Source organism: Panthera tigris, chromosome A1, assembly GCF_018350195.1.
Source record: "Panthera tigris isolate Pti1 chromosome A1, P.tigris_Pti1_mat1.1, whole genome shotgun sequence".
Classification (NCBI taxonomy): Eukaryota; Metazoa; Chordata; class Mammalia; order Carnivora; family Felidae; genus Panthera; species Panthera tigris.
In genome coordinates, this window is record NC_056660.1 from 118,337,590 (window position 1) to 118,354,550 (window position 16,961).

General features: G+C 40.6%; 1 protein-coding gene across 7 annotated transcripts in view; it reads left to right on the plus strand.

Moving 5' to 3' along the window:
• The window catches only part of ARHGAP26 (Rho GTPase activating protein 26), a 424,049-nt gene that overhangs the window by 385,788 nt on the left and 21,300 nt on the right, over positions 1 to 16,961 (plus strand). The gene's annotated exons all lie outside the window — the stretch shown is intronic.

Here is a 16,961-nt window from a genome sequence, read left to right on the forward strand (position 1 = left end):
TGAAATTCTGGGCTTTGGGCACAGGTTATTTGACACCTGCAGACCTATCTGTCACTGGTAACACAACCGGGGCACCTGTGAACGTGCCTCTGTATGTTTTCTACTGGGGGCTTTGCTGTGCAGACACAAGTAACAGGGCTATGCTAAGATGGGGAATTAACCTAGGACAAACCCCCTAGAACCTGAGGCATATTACTTTCGCTCTTTCCTTTTAGTTGATGCTAGTTTTCTCTTCATTTTCGCTTCTCTTGGGATCAGTTGATTAGGGTTTATGGATGGTATAAGTACTGAGTCCTTAAGTCTACTTTTCATTTTGAAATAGATGAACCATTTTCTCAAGACAAGTCAGGCATGCCCTGATCATAAAACAGCTACCATTTAGTGAAGACTTCATGCCTACCACGCTTTAATATGCTAAGTATTCGCTATGTACAATGTCCATAATATCCCCCTTTTAAACAGGGAAGGAAAAGGAGGGACACAGAAGTTGCCCAAGGTCACAGCCAAGAAGTGGCAGAGCCAGAATTGGAGGGGGTTTCTGACCCTAAACTCGTGTACCTGTTAATTCACTGTTCATAATATTGCTTTCATTTAGAAGTCTGTTCAGCAAATAAGACACATATTCTCTGAAAACAGATAACCCGTGAAATTACTGATAAACTAGCAAACCATTTTTCTTTATTTTCTATTGAATGTGTATTTATGATTTCTTGGAACTGAGATTTCACCTCTTCCAACAGGCTCTAGGGCACCACAAGCAAACCCCCTGTAAGTTGGCCCACTTGGTTTGTGTCAGACATTTCCCAGTGACCCCTTCTGTCCCCCAGGCTTGTGAAGTAAATGTTTCGGGGAGCACTGTTAGAAGCCTCCACAGTGGGAAGGGCCGGAGGGGTGCAGTGGGCACAGGCATTCAGAAGAACCCAAGTTCTCGAGTCAGGCTGCCTCGGTTCAGCCTCAGCATTACCGCTTTCAGACTCAGAAAATTTTTCAGTCTCTCTACTTTTGAGCTACCTCTTTGCAACATCAGGCAGCCCTCACAGGGCTGTCAGGAGGAGGCAGTGACAAAAAGTGCTCAGCCCAGAGCCTAGCATGCGGAAGTACTCTCTCTACTGGTGGGAGCTGTTAGTTTAGATGCTAGGATTTGTCCTATGGCTACACCTTGTCTCGGCATAGAGTGTGGGGGCTCTTTTGGTCCTTGATGATGATTCTCGTTTCCCACATGCAAGATGACTAGACCCCCTTAGTTTTAAACCCCAGAATGGAAAATGGGAACACCACAACCCCATGGAAACTTTTCCAAACTACTCGAGATTAGCGATCGCTCTCTTCTCAGAACCCCTTCAGTTCTTGGGAGCAAATCACATATGAAACTGGGAGTTTGTTAATTCGGTAGATTAGTTTACACGTTTGTGGGGCCAAATGTAATGAAATCCATGAGAGTAAGTCAAATCTTCTGGATGAATAAAATAATCACAAAGGTGTTTTGGTACTAAGCCCCTTGGGTGTCCACATTTCCCAGTAATTTGCACAGCTGACACAGAGCAATGTAGAAACCAGGAATCAGTGGTTCCCATCTCTGCTTGCTTATCAGAACCACAGGGCTGGGGTTGGGGGAAATGGGGACAGCATCTTAAAAACAGATTTTTAGGGGCACCTGGGTGGCTCAGTTGGTTAAGCATCTGACTCTTGATTTTGGCTCTGCTCATGATATCACAGCTTGTAGGATCAAGCCCCACATGGGGCTTTGCACTGACAGCACAGAGCCTACCTGGGCTTCACCATCTCCTCTCTCTCTGCCCCTCCCCTGCTCATACACACACATGCACTCTCTCACTGTCTCTCAAAATAAATAAACTTCAAAAAAATACAGAGATTTTTATTTCCCAGTTCAGGCGTTTACTTGATGGCGTGAGGGCTTTTCACTTTGGAAAATACTTGTTATTTCTTTTCGTTTTATTACACGCAAAATTATGATTTGAAGTGTCTTCCTTCAGTATTCTTGAGGAGAGTCTCCTTTGCATAGTTTTCTGGGAGAATGACAGAAAGTTTAAGTGTACTCAATGTGTCATTTCCGCAAGAACTGATGCAGATTTGGTGTGGGCATCATGGAAGGCTTGCCTTCATGTTTCAGGCGGGTATGTTTGAAAACATAGATTGGTGATTTCCAAAGGGAACTGAATGGGCTTGTAATACTAATACCACAAATAACTTTGTAAGTGGATTCATATAACTATATGCACAAAAAGTGGTTACATCTTCAGAAGTGTTCTACCTCAGATAGTGAACGTCAGAAGGACCTGAACGAAGAAGATGTGATAACCCGGAGTGTCTCATCTCGTGCTTGGTCCTGTAGCACCATCAAGACATGGCGTCTCTCCCAAAGGAAAGGAAGTCTCTAGGCTGTTGGTTTGTTTGGAGCTTATATAATTCCTTTCTTCCAACAAGGAACAAGCCGCATACTTTTTTTTAGGGCACATAGAGACTTCGTTGAAAAGGGGAACATTTGTTTCCCCAAACAGAATGACTTTTTAGCTGTACCAGGAAACAATTTCTTGCAGGAAAAGTATGTTTTGCTGTTACCAGCCACTACTGGGAACTGCTACAGCCCCAGCCAACATTGATTACCGATCTTCTCTCGATAGTTCTGTCTTTTAAAATAGGACCGTTTCCATTAAGTTCACATAGAATTCTGGGAAAAAGCCTTCCTATCAGGCAGAGAGATTATGAGGGCATTTAGGAAGAAATGGGGCTTGGGTTTTGTTCGAATCCCAGATGGTTAAAATAAAAAGAAGTACTTGTGTTGAAGAGAACGAGCCCTCAACTCTCTGTTTGCGGAGGCCTCCCCTCAGATGTTGAGAGAAGCGGCCTGTCCACACAGAATCCCAATCCGCACCCCCCCACACACCACCATTTCCCTGGGAGCTCGCCTGTATACTGCATTCACTTTTATTAGCTTCATAGGTCTTCATACCAGCTGAAATGTCTTATTTGCTTGTTGGCTTATTTACTGTCTCTTACACACACAGGAACACTGTTTCCTAGAAACTATTTTGCTCACTAAAACCATCAACACATAATCAGAAAAAATATTTGGGGCGTGCATACCTCCAATATGTATTCATTATTTTTATTTACTTATTTATAAATTACATACTCACCTTCCTAATGGTTATATTACATGCATCAGAAAATATATATAAAATGCAAATCTTGCAAGGAACGGATAAGAAAAAAAATGCATCTAGAAGCTTTGGTACCTTTTCCCCACACATCTTGTGCTGTCCCACCCTGCCTTGCAGTGCACAGTATTTCACTGTAAGCTGCTTGAGAGTAGCAGACTCACTCCATGTGCTTCCCACTGCCTTCTCAGGGCTTGCAACAGCATCAGCCATGTAGTAGGTGCACAGTAGATATTTGCTCAGTAAATATTTACTTCTGAGTAATAAGCAAAGCCAAGGCACAGCTCACTCGGCTAGGTTCCATATAGATGAGGTTGTATTGCATCTTTGCAGGATGAGAGAAGCAAAGCCCTAGTTTTTAGGGTCAGAATGCCTTCCTAATACAATATGTGCTGAATAAGGGATTTACTGTAATGATTCAAATCCTTCACCAAAGAGGTAATTACAACTTCCTTGATAAGAGCAGAGCTCAAGCAGGCAGACAGGTGGTTTCTGGTTTCTCTTCTAACAGATGGCACAAGTGGACCAGCTTCTGAAGCTTTTTGAGGAAACTTGCTCATAAACAGCCTTAAATATATATTATTTTTCATGTCTTCCAACACATGCTTTCTAAATAGAGCAAAAAGGCTTCATAGATTGAGGACAGGAGCACATATTATGAGCAAGGCTGCAAGAAGCAGGGCACTTCCAGTTTACGTGAGCAGCAGGTGCAGTGTGTCTGGCACGCAGCAGGGAGGTTCTGTGCCCCATGGAGGCTGGATGCACTGAGAATCTTCACCATAGCGAGCCTTTCCTTCTAGGTGCCCTCAAAGCATTTTTACCTGGCACAATAAACTATACATTCAGTTCTCCTATGATCTGGAAACTCATATATTTTTTAAAAGTTTTTTTGAATGTTTATTTTTGAGAGAGAAAGAGAGAGCACGAGCAGGGAAGGGGCAGAGAGAGAGGGAGACGCAGAATCCGAAGCAGGCTCCAGGCTCTAAACTGTCAGCACAGAGCCCAATGCGGGGCTCAAAGTCACAAACCATGAGATCATGGCCTGAGCTGAAGATGGACTTTTAACTGACTGAGGCACCCAGGTGCCCCTGGAAACTCATATTTTTAAAGGAAAAAATCTCACGTGGTTTGATTTTAAGATTTTTTGTTTTGTTTTTGTAAAGAGGGCATATGGTGTAGCCTAAGAGGTCCAGTTTTAAATCCCAGCTTCTCACATACTAACCAGTTGGCTTTAAGCAGCAAAAATACTTAAACTTTATGATCTTCTGTTTTCTCACCTGAAAAATGGGAATAATAATAGCTATCCCTGCAGTTGTTTGGAAAAATTAAGATGATACATCTGAAAAGATTGGCAGAATGACTGATACGTAGTAAGTATTCAGTGCCAGTTAGAACTCATCATTTTTCCCCACCTTCATTTTCACCTTCCCTTTGAAAGCTGTTGGTCCACTATAAACCGGTGAAGAAAGAGAAATAAATCAGACACAAAAGGTGACACATTGTGTGATGCCACTTTTGTGACATGTCCAGAAAAGGCAAATCTCTAGAGATAGAAAATAGATCAGTGGTTGCCTATGGCTGGTAATGTGAGCACGGCTTCAGTGCAAGTGGCAGGAGGGACCTTTTGGGGCTGACAGAAACATTTTAAAACTAGATTATGGGTGATAACTACTCAACTCTATCAATGTTGTATGCTTAAAATGGGTGAACATGATATGATGTAAATTATACCTCGATAAAGTTATTTTTTATATCCTCTTCACCTAAGAATACTAAACACAATGAGTAAATGTTGACATGTTGGTGACGATAGTTTTGACAAGTGATGTCAAAAGTAAGAGGCAAAAATATTAAGTAACCATCAAAACCTTGCCTGGAATGGACATACAAGTTTTGTGTTAATTAATTTCACTCTTCAGAATAACTAAATAAATAGGTCTTGGGAAAATATATGCTACAGTTTTACAGAGGAAATGCAAATATAGCCAAGAAAAAAAATTTCCAAACTTTGAGACTTGTGGCACTGAAAATACCTGAAAGTTTTAAATGGTGCCTGGTTGAACTTTTTTCTTCATTTTAGCAGTGTTGAGTTTTTATCATCTCTTTCTTTTTTTCTTAAAGAGCATTTATTTATTTTCAGAGAGAGAAAGCAGGGAAGGGGCAGAGGGGGTAGGGGGAGAGAATCACAAGCAGGCTCTGTGCTATCAGCACCGAACCCAATGTGGGGCTCAAACCCACAAACCATGAGACCATGACCTGAGCTGAAACTAAGAGTCGGACACTTAACCAACTAAGCCTCCCAGGCACCCCTGAGGTTTTATCAGGTTTGATGCAGAAACGCAGGAGTCCATCAACATAGACCAGTGTGCCTGTGTCCCTCCCCACCAGAAACAGAATGTGTGAAACCCCCCTTCGGTCGTACTTGTCAGGCGCCGCCATCCTAGGCAAGCAAACAAGGGGCTATGTGCAGAGCTGTGCTGACAACACGAGATTGAGAACCACTTACATGGTATCAGATAATTCTGACTTAGAAATACCTGGCTTTCCTGACTACCAAGGTCTTATGTTTGACTTCTGGTAGATCCATATTTCCTTTCTTTTCACTAAGTACTTCGATTCTATGGAGTATTTATTTATTTAACGCAGCCTTTATATATTGTCAATTCCAAAGAAACTTAGGGAGCATTCATAGTGTGCCATAACTACCATGCAAGGTAGGGTCAAGACCAGAAGGGAAATATTACTTCTTGAGGATTCAGAGGAGAAATACAGAACTTAGTATGATGCCAGAGAAGCCTCATGTAGGAATTCACATGGAAAATGGGCTTTGAATGGTGGGTAAGCATTGATTAGGGGCAAGGGAAGAGACATTCCAGGAGGGAAAAACAGCATCAGCAAAGATCATGGTGATAGAAAGCTGAAAGCACAAGTTTATGGCACACATAAACCAGTTTGGCTACAACACCAGTTGGAGAACTAAGACCCATGGGTGGGCCTCATCCAGCCAGCTGCCTGTTGATTTTGTTTTTGTTTTGTTTTTGTTTTTTGGTTCATGAGATAAGAATGGTTTTTACATTTTTAAAAAAAATTTTTATGTTTATTTTTGACAGAGAGAGAGACAGAGCATGAGCAGGGGAGGGGTAGAGAGAGAGAGGGAGACACAGAATCTGAAGCAGGCCCCAGGCTCTGAGCTGTCAGCACAGAGCCCGACGTGAGGCTCGAACTCACAGACTGCGAGATCATGACCTGAGCCGAAGTCGGACGCTCGACTGAGCCACCCAGGCACCCCAAGAATGGTTTTTACGTTTTTAAGCTGTTATATTTTACATGGTTACATAAGTAACTACCTAATCCCCTCAATTTTGCCTCTTGGTCCAGAGTCTACAATATTTATTATGTGACCCTTTAAGAAAAATCTTACTCATCTGGAAAGCTCTGGGAGCATGAGGGCAAGTAAGGTAGATTAGGAAGAGCATCAGGGCTTTATTGTGAAAGACCTTCAAATGACAGAAACCTAACTAGCTTAATGAAAAAGTGGAAGTTAAAAACTTACAATTTTAGGAAATCTCAGGGTGGATCTAACCTCGAGCACAATTGGACCCAGGAACCCAAATTATTATTTTGCTTGGCTCTTCTTCCTGCCTTTTTTTTTTTAAACTTCATTTGCCGACAGATGTTTGCCATGTAATGGGAAAAAAGATCTCTGGTCACACTAAGCCAATACATTCAGCTTTTGCTTCCAGAAAAAAAAACAGCATTTGTATGTCAGACCCCAAGGAAAAACTGTGATCAGTTATACGGCCACCCTTGACCCAGCCACTGTGGCCATATGAAGGGCGGCACTGTTTCCAGCCAGCCCCAATCACATGCCTGCCCCTGTGATGAAATCAGTGGGACACTGGCTCCACCTGGATCACTTGTGGTGGCACAGACGAAGGGGAGTGGGAAAACTAGTGGCCAGGAGTAGACTGTAACTACATCTTTCACTCTACCAGAGTGAATAATTTACTCTATTGCAGTAGGTAGTTGGAAGTTTTTGAGGAGGAAATTGCTCTTCATTCCAAATTCAACACGTATTTATTGACCCGTGTGCTCAGGACATTTGTGTACTTAAAACCTGCCGTGGAACCGACCGGAATGGTAAAAGGTAAAGAAACCAGGCTAGAGATTCTTATCATAGTCTAGGTGAGATGGCTTTGGTCTCCATCCTCAGAGGAAAGGGAAAATATTGAAGTGTTTTGAGCAGATAAATAACAGGATCAGATGTGCATTTTGAAATGATCACCAAGAATGGTCCTTTTAAGTTAAATACCTATGTTGAAAATCTTGTTTACATTGTAAATTTGCCAAAGATTGTCCAAAGTAATTTGGATCTGCCTCATATTTTTTAATAAATACACACACACATACACACATATATATACATTTACATTTTAATTTTGTGAGATCAGAATTAATGGTGTTTTGCTGTGTCTCTTTTCATTGACAGCTCAGTGGGTGTTTCGTTTTGGAATGTAAGAACTAGAGCAGAATATAAAAATCATTTTCCTTCAGTTTGTTTTTATTCACATGTGTTAAAACCTTTTTTTTCCACTGGAAAGGGTGACTTTGCTGGAAAATCATTTAAAGTTTTTTCCAGTCGAGTCAATAAGCTCCTCAGCACCAGATGAACAAGGGGCAGAAACCACTGTGCAGCCTTAGTGAGATTGTATTCCTTCACTGTTCAGCGTGAGCCAGGCTTTGTAGAAACAGAACATGGTCCAGGCAAGAATGCAGGTTTCATGCATGGTCTCACTGAAGGTGCAAGGCTGTGCATGGAAGATACAAATGGAGTAGAGAAGATGTTTGAGTGGATTGAAATCAAATCAGAAACAGTTTTGCAAGTGTTTAGAGTATTGAATCAACACTAGAATTAGAGGGAAGTCAGCTATTTGCTTGGGAGGAGAAAAGGAGAGTCAGACGGTTGGCCTTTCCCCCGAAGTTGGTGTCTGCTTCTCTCTAGGCCTCGTATTCCTCTTGTGTATCTGGACCAAGGTTTGGAGGCTTGCAGGAGTTTAACTTAATCGTCCTGAATATTATCCTTAGCCGAAGTGTTTTTTCTACTGCTGAGAGTTAGGAACATGGTAAGTTGGCTTTCTTATTCAAGGAATCTCCTTTCCCCAGGGTTACTTTTAAGCTGAAGTATCCTGGGCCACCACTGCTAATTTTGGACCCTCCCTTGTTTTCAGCGGTGGACATTTAGATTCTTAGTAAATCCTTTTCTCTTCTCTTTCTCCCTCTAGTCCAAACAGGAAATATTCCCTAAAAGTAGACCATATAGAAAAGCATGCGACATGGCCAGTGACTTTCAGCCAGTGTTGTTAACATGTTTTCCAGCTTACTCAGAATAAGTAAGCTCCTCAGCACCAGATGAACAAGGGGCAGATGTCCTATTCCACTGGACAATGTCCTATTCCACTTCCCCATGCCCGGGTGAAAGGAAGACACCACTGATTTACTGTAATAACTTTACCAAAATAAAAATGTCCCTGGAGGAGTCAACGTCATTTCTCAATGAGGAGAGCAGGATGGAAAAATTAGTTCTTGCCTATGGAGGGTGCTTAGTAAATACGCACTGATTGTATTTGACTGAAAAAGAAGAGAAACAGCCCAATAGTTGGGAGCTGCCAACTGCATTATGCAACCCAAACCACAGATTGGTGCAAAAAGGATGGAACTGTCATTTTACCTCTATAAAACATCCCTCCTCCAGAGATTAAATGTAGCCATTTGTATGATTAGGGAGATTATTTTTACTAGTGACCTTTGGTTTTTGGTTATAAACGTTACCTTTTAATTATAGGAAACGTGGGAGGTATTTTGAAAGCCCCCAAAATAAAAATTACCTTTATCCTCATCACCCAGAGAATGTTGATATACTTACTGTCTGTGAGTATGTTTTAAGATTGGTTTGCACACGTTTTTTATTATAAAAAAGTGCATGAAATGTGATTGTACAGCTTAACAAATTATCATTTAGCAAACACCCACATAACCACCACCGAGGTTAAGAAGTACAATTCTATGGGTGCCTGGGTGGCTCAGTCGGGTAAGCATCCAACTTTGGCTCAGGTCGTGATCTTGTGTCATGAGATTGAACCCCACGTCGGGCTCTGTGCTGACAGCTCAGTCTGGAGCCTGCTTCAGATTCTGTGTCTCCCTCTCTTTCTGCCCCTCTCCCACTCGTGCTCTGTCTCTCAAAAATGAATAAACGTTAAAAAATTAAAAAAAAAAGTACAATCCTGCCAAGACCCCAGAGTTGTCTGCATCTCTTGCTTTCTCTTTCCCTCTCCCCACAGCAAAAGGAACCACTAATTGGATGTTTACAGTAATCATCTCCATGTTTTTATTTATATTTTTATCTCTTAAATACAGAGTCTTGCTATGTCCAGTAGCTATGTTCAAATAAAGTCAATACAAACACTGAGTTAGCAAATACTGAACCACTGGGGATACTGCTAGTTGGGGAAGTACAGGGTTAGGCTCCTCTGAGTCTCTAGTTACCATATTTTTGTCAACTAATTAGTATACCTTATTACTATTATTGTTGATTGATTACCATTGAATTCATGACCAACAGCACTGTAAATCATGCCTAAACAAAGCTTATTAAATACATGTTTTCTCCATAAGGCACATCTTCTTGTCCTTAGAAACTCTGGAGGACTGAAACAAGAAGGCCAGACCATCCCTTTCTTCCACCTCAGATGGCGTTGTGCAAATTAGATGCTTCAGAGTGACCCAAGTCTTTGGTTGCTCTGCATGTGTCCACAAGCGACCATGAAAAAACCATGAATATTGATTCTGAGGTTACAAATACATTTTAGCAAGTAAGTGAATTCACAAACACAGAATCTACAAGTAATGATCAACTGTATGCATCCATAAAATATAATATTTTGTTTTATTAAGCTGGCTTCCTTTGTTCAGTGGTTTTAAGAGTCCCTACTTTATTAAAATTAGTCATTATTTATTTTCATTATAGTAGAGTTTACCATTGTATTAACATACTAAAATTATTTCTCCATTCTTCTTTTACTGAACTTCTGGGTTTCCTGTTTTTGCTTTTATAAATAATTTGCTGTATACATTTGTATGTATCTCTTCTGAGACACATGTGTGCACCATGCTTGAGAGTGTATGTCTGGGAATGGAACTGCTGAATCATAGAGAATGATATCTTCACCTTTGCCAGATGAAGTCAAACTGTACAAAATTGGCATAGCAATTGACATCCCTCCTCCAGCAAAGTAGTAGAGTTCTGACATTGCACATCTTGCAAACACTTGGCATTTTCAGCATTTTGATGTTAGCTGTTTAGTCATTCTGTTATTTGCGCAGAACTACTTCATTATGGTTTTAATCTACATTTCCTGTACTACAGCAAGGTTAAGCACTTACTTGTTCTTTTGCATTTTCTCTTCTTAAGTCCCTGTTCAAGTTGCTTGCCCATCTCCTACTTGGTTGTCTGTCTTTTTCCTTCTGATCATTAGGAGTTCTTTGTATAGTCTGGTTATGACTGCTCTATTTATATATTGTAGGCTGTCTTTTTACTCTCTTTTAATGTTGTCTTTTGATAAATAAAATTTATTAATTTTAATGTAGTCAGATATATATGTGTTTTCCTTAAGATTAGTGCTTTTTATGCCCTGTTGGATAACGTTCCGACCTCACGTTCCCAGTTATTCCTTTATTGTTTGCCTTGAGCATTCAGATCTATAATCTGCCTAGAAATCATTTATTTGTTAGGTATGATATGAAGGAGAAGTTAAGTGTTACTTTTTCCATATAGATACCCATTTAAACCAACATCATTTAATGACGAGTGCTTTCCACTAATACAAAATAATACAGACTCATGATAAAAAAAATTAAAACACTATAAATAAAATAAAAAAGTGAATGTCAAATCCATGCCTGTGTACCTAGTTTCCCATTCTCAATGCCCTGAGGTAAAGTTTCTTGCTTGCAGATTTCTTTTAAGAAGAGTGTTTGAACCTCCCTAGCATTAGAATGGTGGCCGTAAGTTATGCCTCAGGATAGTAGAAGATTGAACCTGGCAGTACTGTTGGTTTCCTTCCCTTTTTAAAAGAATACATTTGCTTTGGGAATGTCTTCATTATATAGAGAATGGCAATTGTACGCACTCAATTTAAGATAGGAGGTTTGGAGATTTCTTGACAACTATTTAAATCTTTTGAAACAGCACATGTTACCATATACTGTACATTCTTGGTAGTGCCCCCAAATGCTTCAACCTTCCTTTACAAATAACTTCATAAATTGTGACCTTTTTTCTAGTTGAAAGAGAGTAAATGTATAAGAACCAATTTTTATGCACCTGAAATGTGGTATCGAAAAAGCCTGTAGGGCTGCACTCAGGTTTAACAGAAAAGAATGCTATGCTCATCCAGTATTGTGTACCATAGAGCACCGTGAAGACATTTGGTGCTTTTAACTGTCCTTGCTCATCCTGTCCCTTGAGATTTTTTACTGTCCATTGAGCAATTGAACTGGGACCTTTGTCCAGACATCTTTACTTCCAATCCAGAGTTTTCCCATCTACCTCATATTTCTGTATTATTCTACATGAAACATTTCAAATTATTGACTTGGAGAACCTTCAGGATGACAGATGCCCTATCCTAAGATTATGAATTTTGTTTAAATCATGGAATTATTTGCCATTCCACCACACTCCATCTGAGTTTAAAATCTGCTTGAAATGTATACTTCAGAAATGTTTTTGAAAGCCAATAAACAGAACCACTACACTGTAGATAAGTTGAACTATTTTAAAAGAAAATTATTTAAGAACTATTTGAAAAGTAATTGCCTATGATTTCTAAGGCCTTAAGGGAATTGCACCATTTTGTCTCATTTAAAATAAGAATCAGGACTCTGTCATTGCCGGAACAAAGATGTACATTAAAATGTATTAGCTGAGGGCAAGAATCTGTAAACACTAGGCATGCTGGTAGAAGTCAAAAGAATACAGAATGGTACGACTCCGGGGCATGTGGCATTTTCCTCTTGTTAGGTTGTGAAGCACATACTGAAAAAATTCAGGAGGTTGGGACGTATGTAGGATTTCTGTGTTGTAAAAGCTTCAGCAGACATAAAAGAATATGTAGTCAATTTTTTATAAATGAAAATCATTTTTGTGTCTCTTGCTGTAATTCACTATCCAGTTTCTCAGTATTCCTTTTGGCCCTCTCTTCTTGACTAACATTTGATTTCCCTTCTTTTTTTTTTTTTTTTTTTATGGTGCCTTAAATCAAGACATAAGGGAATATTTTCCAAGGAAGAAGAACTCACTGATTTGGGATTAGATTAAATAGGATTTTACAGGTTTCCATGGAATTTTCTCTTCTCATTATAGGAGGAAGAGTGGCGGGAAGGGAAGACAAGGAGTCCCCCTTGGATTTAATAGAACCTTCCTATTCTAGACCTAACTGGGAAGGGAGGGGTGATAGCATATGAAAGTCAGCCCTGGGCCAGTGATCTCACGGACGTCACCCAGGCCCGAGATCCTTGACTGGGAACCAGGGCTGTAGATCACAATCCAGTGCCTGGCAGAGAGGAGCAGATGCCATTGTTTTGACTTCTTCATAGTACACCTGGCAGAAGACTGTCTGGATACTCTTGTGTACGTCTAGTCCTGTCTTAGAGAGTTCTGGGACAGGCTGACCGTCCACCACTCCCAGTGTTTCTACGATGAGCCACACCATGTGACCAGGGCTCTAACTTCTCAGGTTTCACTTCTCTATCTGCCTGTGTCCTTCCCAACACTGCCTTCTTGGCAGAATGCCCTTTGGAAAGTTAAACATTGCTTCCAGATGGAACAAGAGGAGGGAATTGTATTCATTTTTAAGGTCCCTGGAAATACTAGGAAAGAAGAGAGCCCAAGGTAACCTTTTCCAAATGGGGGGAAAAAAAGGCTATCTAATTTTTTTTAATGATGATGCTCCATGTTGGTGGGGCAATGGTGAGAGGGAAGGGGCATCCCCCCCATGCACTATTGGTGAGAATGCAATTCAGCAGAACTCTTCTCCAAAGCTATTTGCTAGGTTGTATCAGGACCCTTAAAAAAAGACTTCTAGCCTTTGACCCACTAATTTAACTTCCAAGAATTTATGCTAAGGAAACAAATACAGTCAATGATCCTCAACAAGGATGTAAGTTGCACTACTATTTATAATAGCTATAGGGGGATAATGATCTGAATATACACAATAAGGAAAGGTTGCATAAATCAGGGTATACCATACAAGAGAATAGTCTGTAGCCATTTTAAGAATATGATAGCAAAGGCTATTTAATGACATTCGAAAATGTTTTATTAAGTGAAAAAACAACAACAGGCTACTATGTGTGTAGTAGTATTCCACCCCCCCCCCCCCGCCAAAATAAGGAGATATGCCAAGATAGTAACGGTGACTGTTAGTGGTACAAATTACGATTTTATTGCTTTTTCTTGCTCTTTGGTGTTGGCCAATTTTCTACAAGGCCATCTGTGATTTTGAGTATCAGAATTTTAAAAAGATCATTTTCTTCTGAATGGTCAGCTTACTGCTCTTCTTGTACTTGTTCGGGTTTTAATAGCCATAGAGTAGAGACCCGACTGGGTCTGCCACATCCATAATGACATTGGGAGCAGCCCTGTCCATAGTCACTAGGCAAGCATGCCCTGGCTGGTACACCAGACGTTCCATCATTCAAGTGAGTCACCACTGGAGGGTGTCAAGCTGATGATAATGCCACACAGTGGACTTGAACTACCTGCCACAACCCAACATGCTGCCAGGCCTTTGAGCCTTATCTTCCTAATCTGTTCTTTCTTCACTGTCCAGTGAGTGTCAACAGGACTTACTGGGACTCTGTGACTCCTTTTGAGGACACCGTGGACGAGCTAACTAAAGCCGATGCAAGCCTTCCAGAAGGTTTAATCCAAACTAGACCAGCAAATGTTCCTTCCAAGCTAAAGTTTCAGCTCTTGTCATTGCTACAGTTGGGCCTTAATGGAGGGAACCCCAGGAGTGAAAAATGTGCAGATACTCCCAGCTTGACTGTGAGGGTAATAGAGAGGACTTAGGGACTCACCTGCTAAGATTGTAGTTGTAAAATTATTTTCTCCTATCCTAATGTCAGTAATTTGTTATTTTTGGCCTCAGTGGGAAAAGTGAGAATTTCATAGAAGCTTCAGAGCCAATAGCAAAACTGACCATTTGTTGTTTGTGTGTTTTGTTTAGGTTTTTTAGGGGTGAGATTTTTTGCCTGCTGTTGTCATTTTTCAGTAAATGTAGCCAGACACTTGTGCAGTGAAAGGGGTATGTACGATTATGCATAAAGTCTTGGCCATTATCATTATCTCTGGGCATCGTATTTCCCATGTATATGTTCTCTGAGATGTCTCACAACTAAAATATCATGTGCTGTCTGCTTCTTGGAGGAATACTTATATATTATTGATATCCTTTTGCTATAGGCATCCATCATTATATAAAATTTTTTAATGTTGATTTTTGAGAGAGAGACAGAGAGAGAGAGAGAGACAGAGTGAGTGGGGGAGGGGCAGAGAGAGAGGGAGACACAGAATCCGAAACAGGTTCCAGGCTCTGAGGGGTCAGCCCAGAGACTGATGCGGGGCTCGAACTCACAAACCGCAGATCATGACCTGAGTCAAAGTTGGATGCTTAGCTGACTGAGCCACTCAGGTGCCCCGGCATCCATCATTCTATATATATACATAAATAAATGTTCTATAGCATTGTTGAGATCATGAGTTTTATTGACATGATTCTGAAACACTAAGCAAACAGCATAATTCCATCAGTAGTTTAAAAAATCAGAGTACTATGGAGTGTGCATTCTATTGTTATGCTAAAATACAGTAGTCATAAATTTTAAATTGTGGTCATTTTATAGCAAATAAATAAATGTTGCTATGAGTAAAACAGAAGCAAACAAATGAAATTCTGTTAGCTGTAAAAATGGTAGTCTGTACTACAGTAATTGACAGGGGGATTGAAGAGTAAGTTCTTGTAATGGTTTCAAACACCCTGCATTCCAGCCACACCCCCAGATAATTTCAGCCATGTACTACTGGCCAAGAACCACTTGGATATGCAAGGATGTGAAAAAACATTCAGAACCCACATTGTGTTCATAGAGTATGTCCCTAACGATGCCTTTAGCCAAAGGCATAATTCTTGTACAAATGAGATAGGAAGCTGGAGGTGTTTCCTCCATATAAAAGCCACTGAAAACAAAAAAAGAAAACAAACAAAAAAGTCTTAAGAACTTTTTAATTATCCTGTGCTGACCACTAACCAGAGAACAGATGAGTGCAGGCCTCTGGGCCTGGGCTGCTTGCTCTCTTGAACCTGCAAATTGTTCCTGGTCAGAGCTCGGGTTCCTGGGTTTGGTTGCAGTTTAGAAGTCATGGCCAGGCCTTGCCTACTAGGTCATTACTGAGGGAGGAGTGTTGTGGGGAGAGGCCTGAGAAGGCAAGGCCTTGCTTACTTACCAGCTGTAACTATAGAAGAAAGTGAGGACTAGACAGTCAAAAGGAGGCCACACTTTTTCCCAGGACTCAAGACAGAGTGAAGTGGGAACAGGTATTAAACTGACAAGATAGTAACTTATCCCTCAGCTGACAAATCTTACTGTGTTATAGTAGAGTTGTTTTTAAGCCTATCCCATCTTGTCAAATACATCGTGAACTCTTGAAGTTAAGGACCTTGGCAGGTGCTAAGTTGTATTCCATTTGCTGTATTTGATTGTGCTGTGTGCTCAGTAACTTGTTTTTGCCGGATTAATTGAGAAAAAGAGAAACAAGCCATACTCTTCAAATTTAATCTCTTGCATTATATGAATTCCATCTGCTATGTGAATCTACCAAAGAGAAGACTGGAGGCAGAATTGGGGAATTTACAATGTGTTGAGTCTTATTGAATCTGTTGCTCCATTTCCATTTTCCTTTGCAAATGTGGCAGGCATCTAAAGGAAACTCATAAATCAGTGGTTAAGAAGGCTTCTAGTGCTATGGCTGGGTCTATAAAGAAGCTTGGCATAGCATAAAGGAACATAGTAAGTCCTGCTACCCCAGAGGCAGTACACTGTGGTGGCCAGAACCCAGGGCTTAAAGCCAGGGGATTGGGGTCTGAACCTCAGCCCTGTCACTTACAGGCAAGCCTCAAATTGGCCCAAGTTTCCACATCTGTAAAATAGGAATTGTATTGTGCCTCTTGGCTTGTTGAGTAAGTTAAATGAGATTTATTAAAGTACTCACTCAGTAATTATTTCTTGAATACTTACAGGCACTATTTTAGGCATTGGAGGTAGAACAGTAAATAAAATGGACAAAAATCCCTGCCCTTGGGGAATTTATATTCTAGAAATATAATGCATATCATGGCATCAAATAAATGTTTCATTCAAGGAGTCTGTGGATTTCTGGTGAGCTCATGTGATGAATTTTTACTGTGTATTTCCATGAGAATGTATGTTGCAACCCTAGGCACTTAGGACCATTATTGGGCCACATGTCTAAATTGAGAATGGCCCATTAAGTAGGACATTTATGCATTCTTGCTAAATCCCACTATGTTTAGAAAGTCTGTTCCAGTGGAATTGGATTGCTGTCATTTTCACCTCTCTGAAGTGCTTGGACTGAACATTCCAACAATTGGCTGAGGCTCATTACTGCAGGTGGTGTTGTGGCTGGGTGATCTCCACATT